General features: G+C 40.7%; 1 long non-coding RNA gene across 1 annotated transcript; it reads left to right on the forward strand.

Moving 5' to 3' along the window:
- The first annotated feature begins 5,635 nt into the window (after positions 1-5,635).
- Positions 5,636-19,762, forward strand: LOC112767185 (uncharacterized). The gene is made up of 4 exons (XR_003815056.2): positions 5,636-5,820; positions 6,004-6,248; positions 17,868-17,961; positions 18,874-19,762. It is a non-coding gene; the product is annotated as an uncharacterized lncRNA (long non-coding RNA).
- Positions 19,763-20,180: the final 418 nt, after the last annotated feature.

Raw genomic sequence — 20,180 nt, forward strand, 5'->3', positions numbered from 1 at the left:
CAAGACCACTGAAAACACCTATCCCAAGGCCATTACCGCCCAGTACAAACTTCAAGTGGATAAATCTTTAATCTCTAAGCCTAATTAGCTCACTTGAATATGCTTTGCTTGAGACAAATGGTCAACTTAGAGCTCTTTGCGGCTATAAGAGCAAGCGGGAGATGGTTAGTGGTAGGAATTGTCATCCAAGGTTCAATATGGTTGTATGCTCCAAGTGAATTGCAAAGGTTGGTGTAGAGCTCGATTGAATGGGTCTAGGAAGTTGTTTGGTCGCTGCAGTGAGAATTCAGATTGCTCATCACCCAGCTGGAAAAATGCAGATCAAGACAAAGACGGGTGTAAAAGCAAAGTTTGGGATCCTGGAGTCTGTTCTGACATTCAGCACAATGGAAGCCTGAGAACCTGTTTAAAACTGCTCAAGGGCTTTACGTGCCTTGTTTGGGACCCCGGAGGCTGTTGGCATTCCAAACATTGTTGGGGATTCAAGGTTCAGTACAAGCACAAGCCACCATGACAAGGAGCTCACCAGATGTCCAACTTAAGGACTTTAACTAAAAGTGTTAGGTGGGAGACAACCCACCATGGTATGATCGTTCCTTTCTCAATTTTAATTTTATTTCGTTTTGTTTGTTTTTAGTTTTATTCTATTTTATTGAACTTGGAATTATTCATAACATCCATATCAGCATTGCATTTTGCATTCTGCATTTTTCATGCATAAAAAAAAAATCGCACAGGACGCGCGAGCGTCGCTGACGCGTACGCGTCACCTGTGCATGTGACAAAATAAGGGATTGAACAGAAAGTCACGCGGGAGCGTGGCTGGAAGTGTGCCTTTGGCACTAACGCATCCATGCGAACGCGTCCCTGACGCGTCCGCGTCGTTTGCGAATATAGCTCTCCACGCGTGCGCGTCACCCACACGCACGCGTGACCATAAAAGTCGACGTCAATGGTGTTTAGTCAGAGAGTTGAGCTGCCCTTGAGCTGGAATTGTGCTGGAAGCACAAAGTGACCCACGCGTACGCGTCCCTGATGCGCGCGCGTCCTTTTGCTTCCAAGACCACTCACACGTACGCGTGGGCGACGCTTATGCGTCACATGGTTGTTTTCAATTTCCTTCCCTTTTCTTCTATCTTCTCTACTTCTTTCTTTTCCGTACCCTCTTCTTCTTCATTCGTTTACACTCTCATCCATACTCTCTTTCATTCTATTTTCTTTATTGCATTTACATATTTTCATTCATTGCATTTTTTTCATTTTGTGCATATTTTTATTTTCTTTTCTAAATTTATTATTTTTCTATTGGTGTTAAAAATTTAATTGGGTAATTATTTTCTTGTGAGTTATTATGGAATTGTTTGACAATTCATATTACTTCTTAAAGGGTTGCTTGTATGTTCAATTTAATACTTTCAATAACATATTCACCATGCATGCTATGTGTTTGTGAAAAAGCCCGTATGGCATTGAACACTATTTTAAATTATTCTACTACTAATGCCTGTTATTTTTCACAAAATTCCTTTTATGTTTTATTGATTAAATATAATTGTCAATACAAACAGATTATTAGTTTTAAAGAGTTAGTAATCTAACTTGGACATTGAATGCTTGATCTATGCTACTCATGCCTTTGCCAGCATGCCAATAAACATCTTGCATTCAATTGCCATCACATGCACTTGCTATATTTCCATTGATGAACTTTTCACATGTAGTCTAGACCATGTGTTAACGACATCCTTCTTTACCGTGCATTGATTATCACTTATACCATCCTCTTCCTTGCTCTATCCCTTTGAATTCAAGTTACTTTCTTTTTCCCTTTTCAGGATGGCCACCAAGAAGGGTAAAGAGAAAGCTACTCCCAAACCACCAGCAAGGAAAGGAACAAAAAGAGCACTAGCTGCGGAACCGCCCGCCCACTTGTACATCTTAGCATGCACCGAGGACGGTGCAATCTTTAAGTGTGAGGAGGTCGACACCGATCTCCATGGGTTAGTACCTTCCTGTCTCAACACCAATGTCTAAAATTTTTTTATTAGTTCATTATTGCATTGCATAATAGATTGCATAGTAATAGGTTATTTGCATGCATGTTCTACTTGGTTAAAATAATAAGTTTCTTTTAAGACCCTATTTTTTGAAAAATTTCACTAATTTAAATCAAAATTTTTGTGTTAAATTTGTTTGAAGTTGTATTTGGAACATAGTTTTTGAGCCAAAGAACACACAACTTGTGAGATTTTGAGCTTATTTATATGGTTACATTATTTAACCATAACATTTTATTCTTGTGTGTTTCCTTCTCTATAACTGTAATCTAGATTTTGTTCCAGTCTATATGTCCATTATTTAGTGTATTTACATGCTTGCATATGATTGAGGCCATCATTTGTTTTTGCTCACTTATCCCAAATAGCCTACCCTTTTATGTCACCCTTGTTAGCCACCTTGAGCCTTTTTAATCCCTATTTGTTCTATATTTTACCACATCACTAGCCTTAAGCGGAAAACAAATTAAAAACCCCAATTGAATCTTTGGTTAGCTTAAGATAGAGATTGTGTAACAATTAAGTGTGAAGAAACTGTGGGAACATGGGTTAATAAAGGAATGTATCATGTTTCTAATTTATTTGAATATTGAGAATTTGGAACCTACTCATAAAAAAAACCAAATTAATTAAAATCCATGTGCATTGATAAGTTATGTTTATTTCTCTATTAAAATAAATAAATAAATAAATAAAAAATATTCAATAAATAAGTAAACAAATAAGGGGACAAAATTACCCCAATGTTAAGCTGAAAGATCAATGTACATGTGATAAAAGTAAAGAAATATAAAAAATTTGGTACATGAGTATGTGATACAAAAGTAGGAATTATGGATAGCTAGGCATGAATTTAAAAGTATATAGAGTACGTGTGTATAGGTGAAGAGCTTAGGTTAATTAAAGATTTATATTATAGCTCACTTGGCCATACATATATCCTCACCCTTACCTTAGCCCCATTACAACCCTGAAAAGACCTCATGATGTTTGCATTGGTACATTAAATTTTTGTTGATTGGTTAGATGAAGAACAAAGTTTAGAAAGTATGACTAGAGAAGAGTAGAGTGAATTACCCTATACACTTGAGAGATTAGAGTGATATACACTTCCAGTGAGGGTTCAATGCTTGATTCTATGTTCCCTGCTTTCATGAGCTATCTTCTTACAAGTTTACTTGTCTTTATTGTATAATTTGAATTAGTGAAATCTGATTTATGTTTGTCTTGAAGAGCTTATTTACTTTTAACCAAGTAGGTAGAAACATCTTAGCATGTAGTTGTATTCATACATAGGTTGCATTGCATTGCATTACATGAGTCTTACTTCCCCCATTCATCCTTTATAGCTTCTCTTGAGTTTAGCATGAGGACATGCTAATGTTTAAGTGTGGGAAGGTTGATAAACCACTATTTCATGGTTTATCTTATGCTCAATTGAGTGGTTTTTATCAACTCTTTACCCACTTATTCATACTATTCGCATATTTTACGTTTTCCTTCCGGATTTTGTGCTATGATTGAAAACATGCTTCTTTGACCTTTAAATTTGCTAATATTAATCCTCTCTTATTACCATTTGATGCCTTGATATGTGTGTTAAGTGATTTCAGAGATTACAGGGCAGGAATGGCTCAGAGGATGGAAAGAAAGCATGCAAAAATGGAAGGAATACAAGAAATTGCTAAGCTGTCGAGCCTGACCTCCTGGTACTAAATCGACCATAACTTGAGCTATAGAGGTCCAAATGATGCGGTTCTAGTTGCGTTGAAAAGCTAACGTCTGGGGCTTCGCAACGATATATAATTTGCTATAGCTTCCCTGAAGCCAGGCGACGCGAACGCGTGGATCACGCGGACGCATGACCTGGCAAAAGTGCATCCGCGCAAACGCGTGGACGACGCCTCCGCGTCACTTTGCCGCGACCTGGGCGATTTCTGGGCTGTTTTTGACCTAGTTTTTGGCCCGAAAAACATAGATTAGAGGCTGTAAAGTGGGGGAATGCATCCATTCATAGAACAACTCATACAACATACTTTTCATTCACACAATTTTAGGATTTTAGATGTAGTTTTTAGAGAAAGAGGTTCTCTCCTCTCTCTTAGGTTTTAGGATTAGGATTCCTCTTAAAGGATTTAGGATTTCAACTTCTTCTCAGGTTCAATATTCCTTTTACTTTATATTTCTCTTCTACTTCCAGATACTTTAATGCTTTTATTTGTTAATTACTTATGTTGCCAAATTGGCTTATGAACCATTCATGTTAGGATTTTCTTTATTTAATATAAATTGAGGTATTTCAGATTTATGATTCTTATTTAGCTTTTTATATTCTTGGCTTTAATTGATTAATTGGAGACTCTTGAGTTATCAAACTCATCGTGATTGATAATTGTTATTTTTGCTAATTGAATTGAATTCCAATAACTCTAGTCCTTTCTTAGGAATTGGCTAGGACCTGAAGATCAAACTAATTAGTCCACTTGACTTTCCTTTGCTTTAGTAAAGGTTAACTAAGTTGGATTAAAACTCAATTCTCATCACCATCGATAAGGATAACTAGGATAGGACTTCCAAATTCTCATACCTTGCCTAGAGTTTTATTAGCTAATGATTTATTAGTCCATGCAACCTATTTTTCTCATTCAAACCTTTTTGAAAAAACCCAAAAATACTATTTTCCATAACCAATAATAAATCATACTTCCCTGCAATTCCTTGAGAAGACGACCCGATATTTGAATACTTCGGTTTATAAATTTTATTGGGTTTGTTACTTGTGACAACCAAACTTTTGTACGAAAGGGTTCTCTGTTGGTTTAGAATCTATACTTGCAACGCGATTAATTTTATAAATTTCTTTACCAGCTAGAAACCGATCGTTCAGTCACAATTATACCGAGTCCAAATCGGATGAAAATCGGATCTTTAAAGTTTTAACAATAATTTATAAAAAGATTTATTTATGTTACACTTATTTATAAAAAAAAATTTATTACCCAAAAGTTGATATCTATACTTGAACTTGAATTTGTCTATAAATTATAATTTGATGCTTCTTTGATTTATTTCTAATTCAACAAGTGTGATTAAAAATAAAACAATAAACTTATAATTAATATAACATAATATTAAAATTAATTTAAAACATATACATCTTTTTTAGTTCTCTTAGGATGCACATGAATCGGGTGAAGTCGGGTTCGCCTTAATCCAAACCTGACCCGAAATAATAACCGGGTCTATTTTTGAGACCTTGATTCTAGATCCGGTAAAATCAAACCAAATTATTTTTTAAAATATTCGAAACCAGATCAAATTTTTAGACCGGACCAGGCCATAAATATCCCTAATTTTATTATTGATTAGGAAGATATATATTGGTTGTTATTTAAACGTTCACTATTAAATTAAGAGCGTTACATTCTTTATTATATGGACAAATTTTTTTTTTTCAAAATCAAATAGACATTTATTCATTGAATTGGAATATTTGGGCTACGATGATCTTACAGTAGGATAAAAAAGGTAATATCATTATAAAATTATATAAAAATACGGTGTAATAAAAAAAACAATTTTAATAGAAAGAGAAAATAAGTTCCAATACCTTATCTCTTTAAAATTCACAGGCTCTTCAAAATTCATGAGCTCTTAAAAAATCGGAAGTATTAAGTGCAGCGGCTGCAATGATTGGCTGCTATGTTGCGAGCTCTCCTTAAAAAATGAATCTATTACGTATTTTTTATATCTCCCATAAAAGGTATGTAATTGTTATTGTCGTTTGTCTTCTATTTTTAGTGTTCTTCATCTTCTTAATGAATTCTAACTACTATTGTCAAAAATTTAAATTTGATTGCAGTTCAGAAACTTCAATACCTGAGTTTAGCCATACTTTTTACACCGTACTAAACAGTGACTGACAGATTCACTTTCCTTTTTGCAGCGATGACAAATTGGTGATATTCTCTGTATTCGTTTATAAATTCTTACATTTATTGAAAGTCCATTGTGCATAAATTTCCAAAGGAATAATCTAACTTTCGGTTGACATTGTAAGTCCCAAATGAAATTTTAGAGTCTCTTCATTGCGAATTGAGTTGGAAGCTGCTCTAGAGGAGGTGGTAGAACTGAAACGCCAAGGAGTATCTTGATGCTGCTGTATAATTGCCCTTCTTCTCTTTCGACCAGGTTAATAAATCTCTATCTTCTTCAAATTTTGTCTATATTATGGTCTGAGCAATTTTTGGACTGAATTGTTGGAAAACTAGTTGTTGACTCCATTTTTTTCTGTGGTCATAAGTTGTTCAACCTATAACAGTTGTGAGTCTAGATTAGGTGTACCCATAATTAACAGGGGAGGGAGATTCTTAATCCATGAGTCCTCCATAATCTTTACTGAACTGTCTCTTCCTATCTTCCATTTGACACCCTTTTTTAAAATTTTGTCACCTTTCAATAAACTCCGCCAACCCCAAGAGAGGTTGGTTCCAACCTTTGCTCTAAGTAAAGAGGAATGCCTGAAATTTTTGCTTTTGTACATTTGATAGATTCACAAATTAGTTCTCGTTAGTAATCTTCATCTTTGTTTCCCGAGCATAGCTAGATTAAAGGCTCGCAAGTCTTTAAAAGCAAGGCCCCTTGATTCTTAGATCTGCAAACACTGTTTCACTTAATCTAGTGCATTTTTCTCTCTGAATCTCTTTGTCTCCACCAGAATTGCATGATCATATTGTGTAACTCTTTCGCTAGTAATCCGACAACTTAAAACAACTTAGAGTATACATAGGCACTTCAGTTGCAACTACTTTAACAAGCACTTCTCTACCACTCACCGACAAAAAAGATCGTTTCCAATGTTAAAGCTTACTTGAAACTTAGTCTTTAATGTAGTTGAATGTAGCTTTCTTTAATCTGTGTATCATCAAAGATAAACCAAGGTACTTGTCTTGGTTTCCTACGTTTGGGACCTGAAGTATGGCTGCTAAGTTCTCTCTAGTGTCAGTAGGAGTGTTGCGACTGAAGAAAATCGAAGATTTGTCTTGATTGATTGCTTGTCCACTGAGTAGAGAGTAAGTATTAAAAATAGACATTACGTTCTGACAATCCTCCATGGAAGCTCTGCTAAATAATATAAAGTCATCAGCAAAGAATAAGTGAGTAAGTGTAACACCCTAACTTTTAGCACCTCATGATCGTACTAAAAGTCCAAGCGTTACTTACCTTTAAACCTTTTTATTTTATACTATATTTATTTAATATTGAGCCCTTACGAATACGAACCGAAGTTTTATTTCAAAAAATGATGAGTCTGTACTTTAACTATTTAATCACAATATATATATATATATTAAATACATAGACTTATTTCAAGATTCTCAAAAACAAATCCTACCCCTATAAAAACTAAAAAGGGTTAAGTTTAATTTTGGTCCCCAATGTAGAGGTCGAAAATCGGAATCGTCCCTAACTTTTTTTTTGCTACAAAATGGTCCCCAAAGTTTCAGTTTGTTTTAAAATCATCCTTCGGACTAAAATGCCCCTATCCCTTCTTCCCCAAAATTATGCAAAGCACCAGCAGAAACATAAGCATAAGCACCACCACCACCACCACACCTGCCACCACCACACCCGCCGCTACCACCACTACCACCACACCCGCCACCACCCACCACCACCACCACCACCACCATCATCATCATCATCATCATCAGAAAATCAACATCACCATCGTCATCCTCATCAAACCCATAACTCAGATCCATCAGAAAATCAACATCATCATCGTCATCCTCATCAAACCCAGAACTCAGATTCAGAATTCAAACTCAGACAAACAAAAACTCAACTCAGAAAATCATCATCATCATCAAGAACCCAGAATCAACAACAACAATACTCCAAATTTAAATTTCGACAACAACAATGTTCCACAATAAATTTCACAAAAAATCCAGAAATTTCACAAAAAATCCAATTCACAAAATTCACAGAAGAAGAAGAAGAAGCGGCGGGTATGGCGGTGGGTCGGCGGGAAGAAGAAGAAGAAGAAGAAGAAGAAGAAGAAGAAGAAGAAGAAGAAGAAGAAGAAGAAGAAGAAGCGGCGGGTATGGCGGTGGGTCGGCGGGAAGAAGAAGAATCGGTGGGTATGGCGGTGGTGAAGCAGGGGAGGGGAAGCAGGGATGCTCGCTGGCGGTGCTGAAGCAGGGGAGGCTGCGGCGGGCGGTGGTACGGCGGGTATGGCGGAAGAAGAAGAAGAAGAGGCGGCGGCGGCGGGCGGACAGTGGTGGTGCGCTCGTCCCCCTTCTCTCCCCCTCCTCCCTCTCCCCCCTTGTCGCGCCCTCCCCCCTCTCCCCCCTTTGTCGCGCCCCCCTCTCTTTCTCACCCCACCTCCGTCTGTACCCTTTCTTTCCTTTTTTTATTTATTTATTTTATATTTATTTTATTTTATTTTATAATTTTTTAATGAGGGGTAATTTGGTAATAAAAAAAATAAAATTGGTAAAAAGGACGATTTTAAAACAAACTGAAATTTTGGGGACCATTTTGTAGCAAAAAAAAAAGTTAGGGACGATTCCGATTTTCGACCTCTACGTTGGGGACCAAAAATGAACTTAACCCAACTAAAAACAATAAATGACGAGGGGAAAGTAAATTGTAACAACTCAACTCGTGAACATAATCTTCTATGCTCCTGTAGCTCAGCACTAAACCTTCGCACCTATTGTTGAAAGGGATGGAAATAGGGGGTCAGAACTGGGGAGTTCTTAGTAGGGTCGGGGTGTATAGTTATACTCATTTTATTACCATAGCCAACAGCAACGGACAATAGAATACATTTAGACTTAACAAACAAAGAACACAGAAATCAAGCAATCATATAGCGCACCCACAATCACAAGAAACACACTCACAAACAAATATGCGCAAACAGATATGATGCATGTCTATCCCTAGTGTAGGTAATGAGCTCATTTGTCGGTTTCGACCCGCACCCGACGCAATCCAACTCGCAAGTCGGATAAGGCATTCCAACGACATGAAACCCTCTGCAAGTTTTTACTTCTTGCAGGCGCTAATTCTCTAGCTGAAGTATGTCGAACATGACCTCTGCAAGTACTTGCAGGCGCTGATTCTCCAGCTGAAGCATGTGACCCATATTCTTGGAAGCTATTCCACATTTATGGGCACCCCTGCATAGTCATTCATATACAAAGCCCACGACTTAACATTTTCATATCGGCATCATAACTATTTACTTTGCGTCACTCTCTCGTAACCTTTCAATCATTCTCATATCCTGTGGCAGACAGTCTTTTAAAGCTTTTTCTTTATCTTTGCCCTCTACTCTCCTGTGGCAGAGACCCTTTTAGTTAATACATTCTTTTCTTTTCTGTGCTCTGTTCTCCTATGATAGGGATTCTTTTAGTTTCTTTTATTCTTTTAATTTTTTTATTCTCTGTTATTTATCGAATTATATTTCTACTTAACTCAGTAACCTTTGTCTGAGTTTGGCTTCCAGTGCCAAAACCTTTATAAGCAATCTCTGTCTTACAGGTGCGACTCTCTTGAGCCGATGTATGTAAATATAACCTCTGTAAGCAACCTCAGTCTTACAGGGTGAGGCTCTCTCTAGCCAATGTATGTATTGATAACATTGTAAGAAACTTCTGTCTTACAGGAGCGGCCATCCCTTGGATTGGTCGATGTATCTCTGGAAAGTAAATCTCGGTGGACTCACCACCATATCTCTGCTTATCTCCTTTTCTTTTAGTTCTTTCTTTCTTTTCTTTCTTATCATTCTACAATATAAATTATCTTCGCACTATTTTCTTACCTTTCCCTAAGTGTCTTATGGAAAGAGAATCAAATTCTTAATTTATATTTGTCTTTCTAAAACTTTTAGGACAATTTTTTGCTTATCCATTTAGTATATTATAAATAAAATAATATCCTTACTAGATAATATTTTTAATAAAATGATAACAATAATATAAATAATATAATTTAAAAGGAAAATGTCTGTTTGTGTATCGAATGGGTCGGATCAGGATGTGGTAAAGGTGAGGGTGACTGGGAGTTGGGTGCTAGAGAGCTCTCGTGAGTGACTCCTCCGGCCTGATGGGTAGAAGATGAGGTGGGACCACCTGCAAGGACTCCAACGCTTAAGTCAGTGTCCGTACCAGAAGCGGCTATTAGGGTTAGGGTTAGGTGACTTACCTCTGGGGAGTGGTAGGGCCGTCCCCTTATATAGCCTGTACGGGTGTGGGTCCCATGCGGGTAGACCCTCTTTCCTGGAAGTTTCCTTTCCAGCTGTCCAGGTTCACGCCGGGGGGGGGGGGGGTGACGTTCGGGTCACCTCCCGGCTCGGCTTCGGTAACCCGTAAGGTCGGTCGGGCGTCCGGACCCAGGTCCCTGGTCTTCATTGGGCTGGGCCAGAACAGTGCCCCTAACGTGCCAGCTACGGTTGTGAGTACCGTGGTTGGCGCGTTCTTCTCAACTCCTCCTTTGGTGCGGTTGACGAGGGGTCAACCACTCGCGATAAGGGGCATGTCCCCTACGCGTGAGTAGCCTTCGTCCGTTCTTAGAGAACGTCAATCATCGCCTCATTTTTTGAACTGGACATTTAATGCTCGTTGTAACTGATTTGAAACCTTGGGTGAAAAGTCCTTTTTACCCCTGACCTTCACGCTTCTCAGTATCAGTTACATTTCAGTTTTTGTGCCTTTTCTTCCCCTTTCACGTCTCATACTCTCATCAGTTCACATCATCTACTACTGTTTCTTCCTTCTTTTTCTTCCTAATTCTCCCTGATCCAGACGCTCTAGTTCATCTTTGTTCCCTTGCATTTCGTTGGATTCGCTATTCTCCACCTGTTACTTCCTGGTAAGCCTTGTTCCTCTTCACTTTTAGTGGATTGATCCTACTTGTTATTGTTGTTGTTTTCTTCTTTGGTTGCTTGAATTGTCTTTAATTACTTCGTTTGGGTTACGTTGCTGCTAGATAAATTAGGGGGGTTACCACAGGGTGTGTTGTCTTTGCTTTTTTGATCATCTGTAGAATAGTGTTTGGTAAGGGGTAGCGTTAGTTTCCACATCTTCCGAGTTCGCGACCACCCGGTCTGAATTTAAGTGGTGCCCCCACTGTAGGTATGGTGCAACAGCCCCTCTCGCGAGTTTCCGTGGACCGTTACGCTTGGGTTACCTCAGATGTGAAGGATACACCTTCCAGGATGACCCTCGAGGAGCTCCAGGAGTTCCGCAACTCTGACCTGCTTTGCAGAGGGGGTCCTGAGGAGGAGCGTTATCATTCGTTCATTCTCGGGGAACAAGAACGAATATGTCATATAAATATTAACACCCCCCGAGTTGCCGACTGGCTCTGGGTGTATAAATCTATGTTCACCAGCCTAGGGGTTCGGACGCCCTTCTCCTTTGTGATGGCGTTTCTAAATCGGTGTGATGTGCACCATCACAACTACACCCGAACAGCTGGGCTTCCATCCGGAGCTTTGAGATGGTATGCGAATACCTGGAGCTGCCGGTCTCAATGGAGGTTTTCCTGTTGTTTTTTCTCTTAACCAACCTTTCAAAGGAAGGGAGACATAAAAAAAGGGTATATGTCTTTCCGAGCCGCCCAAGGTAGATAGGTCTTTAGGTTGTTCGAGGATTCGTTTAATGGCTTCAAGGAAAAATTCTTTAAGGTACGGCCCGTCGAAGGTCAGCACCCCTTCTTGTTAACCTTAGAGGGGGAGCGCCATATCCCGACTTATTGGAGCTTCGGGGCTGTGGCCAACTCCTTTACGAAGGTGACTTACAAAGGGTGGAATCAGTAGAGTAAGAACATAGCTGATGTGTTGTTGGCTATCTTTGGCAAAAACAATGTGAACCCCCATCTACTAATGGGGGATCGTGAGATGGGTAGGAGCTACATAGGTGAGTTGTCGGGTGTCCGTTGTTTTGTGTTCCTTATGCTCAACTTATTTGCTTGCCTAATAAACTTTTGACTTGTATGTTTCCTTATTTCAGTATCCATGGCTGCCGAGCAAGTTGGTCTCGAGAACTTGATGTCCCTCTTTCTCCCTGGGAACAGTGATGGCACCTCTGCCACTTCAACAGCCGATGCTCTGCCTTCTGCAACTCCATAGGTTCAGTCCTAACCTCCTCAAGGGGAGATCGCCAGCACAAGTGCTGGTGTGACCCATGAAACAGAGGTTTTGGGAGAGGAGTCGGGTCTTGAGGTCACCATCCTTGACAATCCAAAAAAGAGGAAATCGACTTCCAGCCCAGAAGGGGTCCTCACAACGATGGGGAGGAACTTTGACGCTGGGACCTTTGTTGACGCTCAGCTCCTGCCCGGTACCGAGGAGTTCTTCCACGGTGGGGACCTTGCTTTTCAAGCCAAGTTGGTATACCGCACCTTGCTCCGGACTGCCGCAATAGCAAGAAACGCGGAGCCCGTCTTGGCTGGTGCGCGAACCCTGGAAGACAAGCTCCAAGCAGCTTTCCAGTCCGTGGACAAGTTAAAAACGGAAGTGGCGTCGGTGAAGAAATAATTGGCTGAATCTGAGGAGAAGGTAAAGGTCTCCGACGAGATGGTTGCTCGGCTTATTGAGCGGGAGCTCACCTTGGAGAGCCAACTGAATGCTGCTCGGGGCCGAGATGAAGACCTAGACAAGAAACTTGCTGATGCCGTCTCGTCGGCAGCTGTTGCAAAGGTCGAGGTCGCCGATCTAAAGAAGAAAAATAAGGAGACCGTAAAACATGCTCGAAACGCCATTGGGGGTACCGAGGAAGCGATCAAGGCACAGGTAAAGTTGCTGGTCCCTGATTTCGACACCTCCGCTGGTGGTGCATTTAAGACCATCAAGGATGGAAAAATTGTTGACCACCCGAAGAAGTAAGTTGTTAATATTTGTACCTTTTTGGGCAGTAGTGGCTCTGTAGTGTATGTTGTGGACGTGTTGGTAGTTTTTAGGAGTAAAATGTTTTCCGTTTTGTTTATCAAATGATTAATTGTCAAGCTGACTTGAGGCTTTTACTCTTAACCGTTTATATTGCATGGCCTTTGCTTCGATAGCCGTTGACTAATTATTACGATTTCGTTGGCTCTCGGGGTGATCAGTCCCTTGGTGCCGTGACTTTGGTAATTGAGCAGATAGTAAAACATTAATAATTGAATTAAACGTACACTCAAAGTGGTAAGTCGAGAAGGCATATAAGAATAAGTAAAACTTCATCAAAGTGGAATAGGTGACAACTTAAGTAGGATGGAAAAAATAAAGACTTGAATGAAGCAGAACAGATATAAACGTTACTAGGTTGGGGGAGTGACTGGTCGCGAGGTCCTGTGCTGGACTTTACGGGTAGAATCTCTTTAGGTTTGCTGAATTCCATGTCCTGGGCACCTCTTTCCCGTCCAGCCGTTCTAACTTGTAAGCTCCATTACCGACTACATTTTTTATTTTGTATGGGCCCTCCCAGTTGGTTGCCAGTTTCCCCTCTCCAAGGGTTGGTAGACCTACGTCGTTGCGTCGTAAGACCAAGTCGTCCGGTACAAAGCTCCTTTTTAGTACCCTGGCATCATACCTTAGGGCCATTCTCTGTTTCAGCATTGTTGCATTGTTTCTAATAAGTGAGCCACCTCCCTAGTCTTGTCGATCAGGTCCTTCTCTATTGCTTTCTCGACTCCACCAAAGAGCAGCCGTGGACTCGGCTCCCCTACTTCCACATGGATCACTGCATCGACTCCATAGGTGAGCCGCAAAGGTGTCTCCCTGGTGGAGGATTGTGGTGTCGTCCTATAGGACCACAAGACCGAAGCGAGCTCGTCTGCTCATGCCCCCTTCTTCTGGTCAAGTCGTTTCCTGAGGCCTTGGAGGATTATTTTGTTCGCTGCTTCTACCTGACCGTTGGTCTGTGGGTGCTCTACTGACGAGAACCTCTGTTTTATCCCTAGGCCAGAAAGGAACTCACTGAACTTCTTATTAGTGAATTGCGTCCCGTTATCTGATATAACGACATATGAGATTCCAAACCTGGAGATTACTTGCCTCCACATGAACTTTCGGCATTTGCCAACGATATGCTAGCCAGTGGTTCCACCTCGACCTACTTAGTATAGTAGTCAATGGCCACGATTAGGTATTTAACCTGTTACGGGCCTACTGGGAAGGCCCCCAGCAGGTCGACTCCCCACTGATAGAAAGGTCGGAGAGCTATCAGTAGGCTCAACTCCGCTGTTAGGGTCTTGTAGAAATTGGCATTTTCTTGGAATTTCTTGGATTTCTTTACAAATTCTTGGGCATCAGACATCATCGAGTGCCAATAGTAACCAGCCCTAACGAGCTTCCTGGCTGAGGCCTTTCCCCCAATGTGGTGACTACAACAACCCTCGTGGACTTCGCTTAAGACGTAGTCCGTTTGGTCGGGGCTTAGGCATTTTAGTAGGGGCTGGTTCACCCCTCGCTTGAACAACTGGCCTTGTATTGTCACATACTTGGCCTTTTCCCTTCTTATCATCTTCGTCGCCTTCTCGTCCTCGGGAAGTTTGCTGACTTCCAAGAAGTTAAGAATTGGGTCGATCCATGAGGGGGTGTTTGCTGTTTGGGTCACACACAGGGTCACCGTAGGCTCCTTTATCAGCCCTTGAATCAAAGACCGGTTTCCCAATCCTGGCTTCTTGCTCGCCAGCTTTGATAGAAGGTTGGCCCGTGCATTCCTTTCTCTTGGGACATGCTGCACCACGACCTCATCAAAGTCCTCGCTCAAACTTTTAACCCTCTCCAAATACTTCTGTAACAAGGAATCTCTAGCCTGGTAGGTCCCGTTGATTTGGGAAGAGACGATTTGAGAATCACTGTTCACCTCAACTTGCATTGCCCCGACCTCTTTCCCCAAGAGTAGGCCTCCTATCAATGCCTCGTACTCTGCCTGGTTATTCGAGACAGGGAAATCGAACTTGATAGACTGTTTGTAAACCATCCCAGTAGAACTCTCAATGATTATGCTGACCTTCGGTTTCTTTCACAAGGAGAGGCTGGCGTTGTCGCATGCAACCGAGTTTTTAGGTCTCCCCTAAGGGATCCAACAGACCCGTTATCAGTGACAACTTTTTAGGTCTCTTAGTACTACGAATTCGGCCATTACCAACCTCTTTCCTTCTCCTCTACCAATACAAACAGGGAGGGTGACTATCCCGTCGGGTTTTATAAAGTTGTCCCCAAGGCCAATGACCCCATACTGATGGGTTTTTAGGTCAGTCTCGCAGAGTTCTAAGGCATCGAACACATTTCTGAACATGATATTGGAGTCAGCTTTCGTATCCACGAGGATCCGCTTGACCAAACCCGTACCGACTCTCGCCGTAATCACCATAGGGGGTTTTCCGGGATGTCGTAAGTCCACTGGTCCTCTAGTTCAAACGATATCCTTGGAATTTCCTTGGGATGAGGTCTATGGCTACCCGATGACACGGTTAGGACTTTCGTGTCCTTTTTGGTTTAGGGTTTTTGGTAGCAGACCTTGACTTGGGGGGTGCGTCTCTCACTATTACCACGTTTACCACAGTGAGGGCGATGTCAGTGTCCTCGCTAGGTCCTTGTTTCTGTTTCACGGTCCGGCCACGATCTTCCTCGAAGCGTTCTCGCTCCCTTCTCCCGAGCTCCCTTAGAACTGGGAAAACTCGGTTAGCATACCTTCACAGATGGCTTGTTCCAAGGCATCTTTCAAGTCAAAACAGTTCTGGGTTTTGTGGCCAAACCCTTTGTGGTAATTACAGTACAAGCTCTTGTTCCCACCTATTCTATCTTTTAGTTGCCGGGGCTTTGACAGAATGCCCTTGTCAGTGATCTGTTGGTAAACTTCGGCGATGGGAGATGTGAGGGGGGTGTAGTTTGTGAACTTTCCCACCCGGAAGAACGGCTTGAAGGGTTTACCCGATCACCCTTCCTTGGGAGGTTCTCTTGCTTTATCTTCGCGCCCTGGGTGGTGGGGAGAAGGGTTGGCTGGCTGCCGTTTGTTGGCTGCTACCACCTGAGTCACCTACTTGTCATTAATGTATTCTCTTCCCACGTTCTGGATCTCTTGCATGGTCCATACAAGCTTATTGGTAAGGTGCTTCCTAAAGTCTTCGTTAGCAAACCGTTCGTCAGACACAAGTTGGCCACTGAGTCAGTCAAACTGTCAATTTCCAAGCATTCGTCATTGAACCCATCGAGGAACTTTCTGGTCGGCTCCCCGACTCTTTGGGTGACCCTTGATGAGCCACTATTTTATGGTTTATCTTGTACTAAATTGAGTGGATTTTATCAACTATTCTTACACTTATTCATATAAATTGCATGATTTTATAAATCCTTTCGAATTTGTGCTATGATTGAAAACATGCTTCTTTGGCCTTAAATTTGCTAATTTTTAATCCTCTTTTATTACCATCGATCCCGTGATATGTGCGTTAAGTGAATTCAGGTTTTCTAGGGCAAGAATGGCTTAGAGGATGGAAAGGAAGCATGCAAAAGCGGAAGGAGCACAAGAAATTGAGGATTTGAGAAGCTGGAGCCGATGCGCACACATGAACGACGCGTACGCGTAGGGGTGGCAAGCGGGGAAGCCCGCCCTGCCCCGCCCCGCCCCGCCTAGTGAGGCGGTCCTAGAATCCCAGCCCGCCCCGCCTAATGGCGGGCTGGCGGGCCGGCGGGCTAAGCCCGCCAAATATCTTTTTTTTTATTTTTAACTATTAAAATAATATATATAAAGATATAAAAAAACCTCTTTTGTTTTTTACTTTTAACTATTATAATTTTTAAAAGTATAAACAAATTATAATTTTTGTATTCACAAACATTAAAGTTTTTGTAATTATAAATATCTAATAAAATTGATTATAAACCAAGTTTTCATCCAAAACATAATTATAAATATTGTTTCCAAAGCAAAATAAACATAATCCAAAACATAATTAACAATATTGTCTCTAAAACAAAACAAACATCATCTAAAACACTCAATTTTCATCTTCATTCTCTTGTAAGTTGGGTTGGGGGAAGTTGGGTTTTAGTAAAAAAATTGTAAAAATACCCCCTTACTAAAAAAATACTAAGCCCAGCGGGGAAGCCCGCCCCGCCCCGCCAAAGCCCGCCAAAACCAGCGGTTTAAGCGGTGCGGGTTAAGCGGGCTTTTGCTATTTGGCGGTCCCAATTTTCCAGCCCGGCCCGCCTTTTTTGGTGGGTTACACGGGCCGGCCCGACGGATTTAGGCCCGTTTGCCACCCCTACGTACGCGTGACTGGTGCAGCAGACAAATGACGTGCACGCGTGGATGACGCCTACGCATGCCTGACGTCTACGCGTGGCCAGTGAAAAGTTCAGCGACGCGTACGCGTGACGAGCGTCACATGCTGCAATTAACAGAATTCGCTGGGGGCGATTTCTGGGCTGCTTTTGACCCAGTTTCAAGCCCGAAAATGAAAATTAGAGGCTGCTGAGTGGGACAAATCAAGGGAATCAATCATTCAATTTTCATTCATTCACAATTTTAAGGTTTTATATGTAGGTTTCTAGAGAGAGAGGCTATCTTCTCTCTCTAAATTTTAGGGTTTTTAGTTTTATTTCTTCTCCAATTCAGATTTCCATCTTGCTTTAATTTAGTTTCTCTTCTACATTCTATTATTCTAGCATCTTAGTTTATCTTCTCTTGTTGATTTCTTTATTTTTCCAATTTATTTTATGAACTCTTCATGTTAGATTCAATTTCTTTTTAATGCAATTTGAGGTATGTCATGTTTACTGCTTCTTTCTTCAATGGCCGTCAGGTGTTCCTCAGGGTCTTGGGTTCCATCATATCTCATGTCCGTTGGCTTGTCGAAGTGGTGAGGGTGACTGGGAGATGGGTGCTGGAGAGCTCTAGTGAGTGACTCCTCAGGGTCTTCAATTGTTGTTATTGATTCCTTGCAATTGTTGGTCTTAGATTTTACATTCTCTTATTACTTTTCTATGCTTTTATTTTATGCCTTCCAAGTGTTTGATAAAATGTTTGGGTAGATTTTAATTTAGATTTTTATGTTCTTGACTTGGATTAATTATTTAGAGACTCTTGAGTTATCAAAAGTCTTTTATTGATTGGTGATTGAAAATTGCCGGTTAGCTTGAACTTCACCAAAGCTAGTCTCTCACTATGAGTTGACTAGGACTTGTGAACTCAAGTTGATTGTATACACTTGACCTTCCTCCATTGGTTAGAGGTTAACTAAGTGAAGACAATTCACATTTACTATCACAATTGACGATGATAATGAGGATAAGACTTCTAATTCTCTTTCCTTGCTAAGAGCTTTCTTAGCTATTAGTTCATTTTCTCACCATTTTACTTTTTTGTTTCTTATTACAAAACCCAAAAATATACTTTTTCATAACCAATAATAAATACACTTCCCTGCAATTCCTTGAGAGACAACCCGATGTTTAAATACTTTGGTTAATTTTATTGGGTTTGTATTTGTGATAAACAATTTAAACGTTGATTGAGGTTGAATTGTCGGTTTAGAACTATACTTGCAACACAATATTTTTGTAAAAATCTTTCCCGACATTTTTTCTCCGTCAAGTTTTTGGCGCCGTTACTGGGAAATTGCAAATGTGTGCCTTATTATTGGTTATTGTGAATATTGTAAATATGTTTACCTTTTCATTTCTTTGTTAGTCGTTGCTAGTTTTAGGAGTTTATTTTCATTATTTCTTGTTAGTTTTTGTTTTTATTTTCTCTTGTTACTACGAATTCTCACCCTTTTGGCTATGAGTTTGGTTCAAATTATGTTGTAGGGAATGGAAGCTACAATGAGAATATGCATCAAGGATGGGACAATCAAAGGTAGGAAGAGCCTCAAGCTTATGGACAACCTCCATGGCATCAACCCTCTCTAATGTACTACGAGCAAGAGCCATTCCATGATGCATACCAAGACAATGGATATGGTGAACCTCCTTGTGACTACCAACAACCACTACCATATACCTATGAACCCCCTCCTCAACATAGTTTTGAACCGCCATACTCACAAGCCCCTTACAATCAAACACTTCCATATGACCGTAACCCATATCCACCATACCAACCACCTTTGAGCCATATGATCTATACATAGAATCACCCCAATTCCAACACAATTACTCCCAAGAACCACCTCACTATACACCATCTCCATATCCTTATCAAGATGAACCACCTTCCTATCATGAACCCTTCCTCCCAAGCAATAAACCCTCATATCCACTCCAATCTCCAATGGATGACACCCTTGGTGTTCTTCTTCAAGGGCAAGAAGAGATGCAAACGACGACACTGGAATTCATAGCTATCTTGACCGAGGTAGTAAATAATTTAGTAACCCTACGTTTAGACACTCAAAGTATCCCCATGGACACATGTGGAGAATCTAATGAGGATCATAGCATGAAGGAGAGATTAGAAGCCCCGGTGGAAAATGAGGAATGTGGTTTTGTACTAGAACAATTGGAGGAAGCCGTAATTGTTGAAGAGGAAGAAGTGGTCGAAGACTTAGGAGTTGCTGAACCTTGATGGGAATCTAGAGTTGTAAAGTATTGATAAATCACTATTTTATGGTTTATCTTATGCTCAATTGAGTGGTTTGTATCAAGTCTTTGCACACTTATTCATACTAATTGCATGGTTTTACATTTTCCTTCCTAATTTTGTTCTATAATTGGAAACTTGCTTCCCAAGCCTTTAAATTACCAAAAATTATTTCCCCTTTATACCATTCGATGCGTTGATATGTGTGTTAAGTGATTTTAGGATTTATAAGGCAGGAATGGCTTAGAAGATGGAAAGGAAGCATGCAAAAGTGGAAGGAATACAAGAAGTTGAAGAAATTGCTAAGCTGTCCAGCCTGACCTCTTCGTATTTAACTGACCATAACTTAAGCTACAGAGGTCCCAATGAGGCGTTCCAGTTGCGTTGGAAAGCTAACATCTGGGACTTCGAAATGATATATAATTTGCCATATTTCCTTGAAGATAAGTGACGCGCACGCGTGAATCCGCGCGCACGCATGGATCTGCACAAAACCAGCGACATGCACGTATTTGAATTCGCCCCCAGCGATTTC

This window comes from Arachis hypogaea, chromosome 17 (assembly GCF_003086295.3).
Source record: "Arachis hypogaea cultivar Tifrunner chromosome 17, arahy.Tifrunner.gnm2.J5K5, whole genome shotgun sequence".
Lineage (NCBI taxonomy): Eukaryota > Viridiplantae > Streptophyta > Magnoliopsida > Fabales > Fabaceae > Arachis > Arachis hypogaea.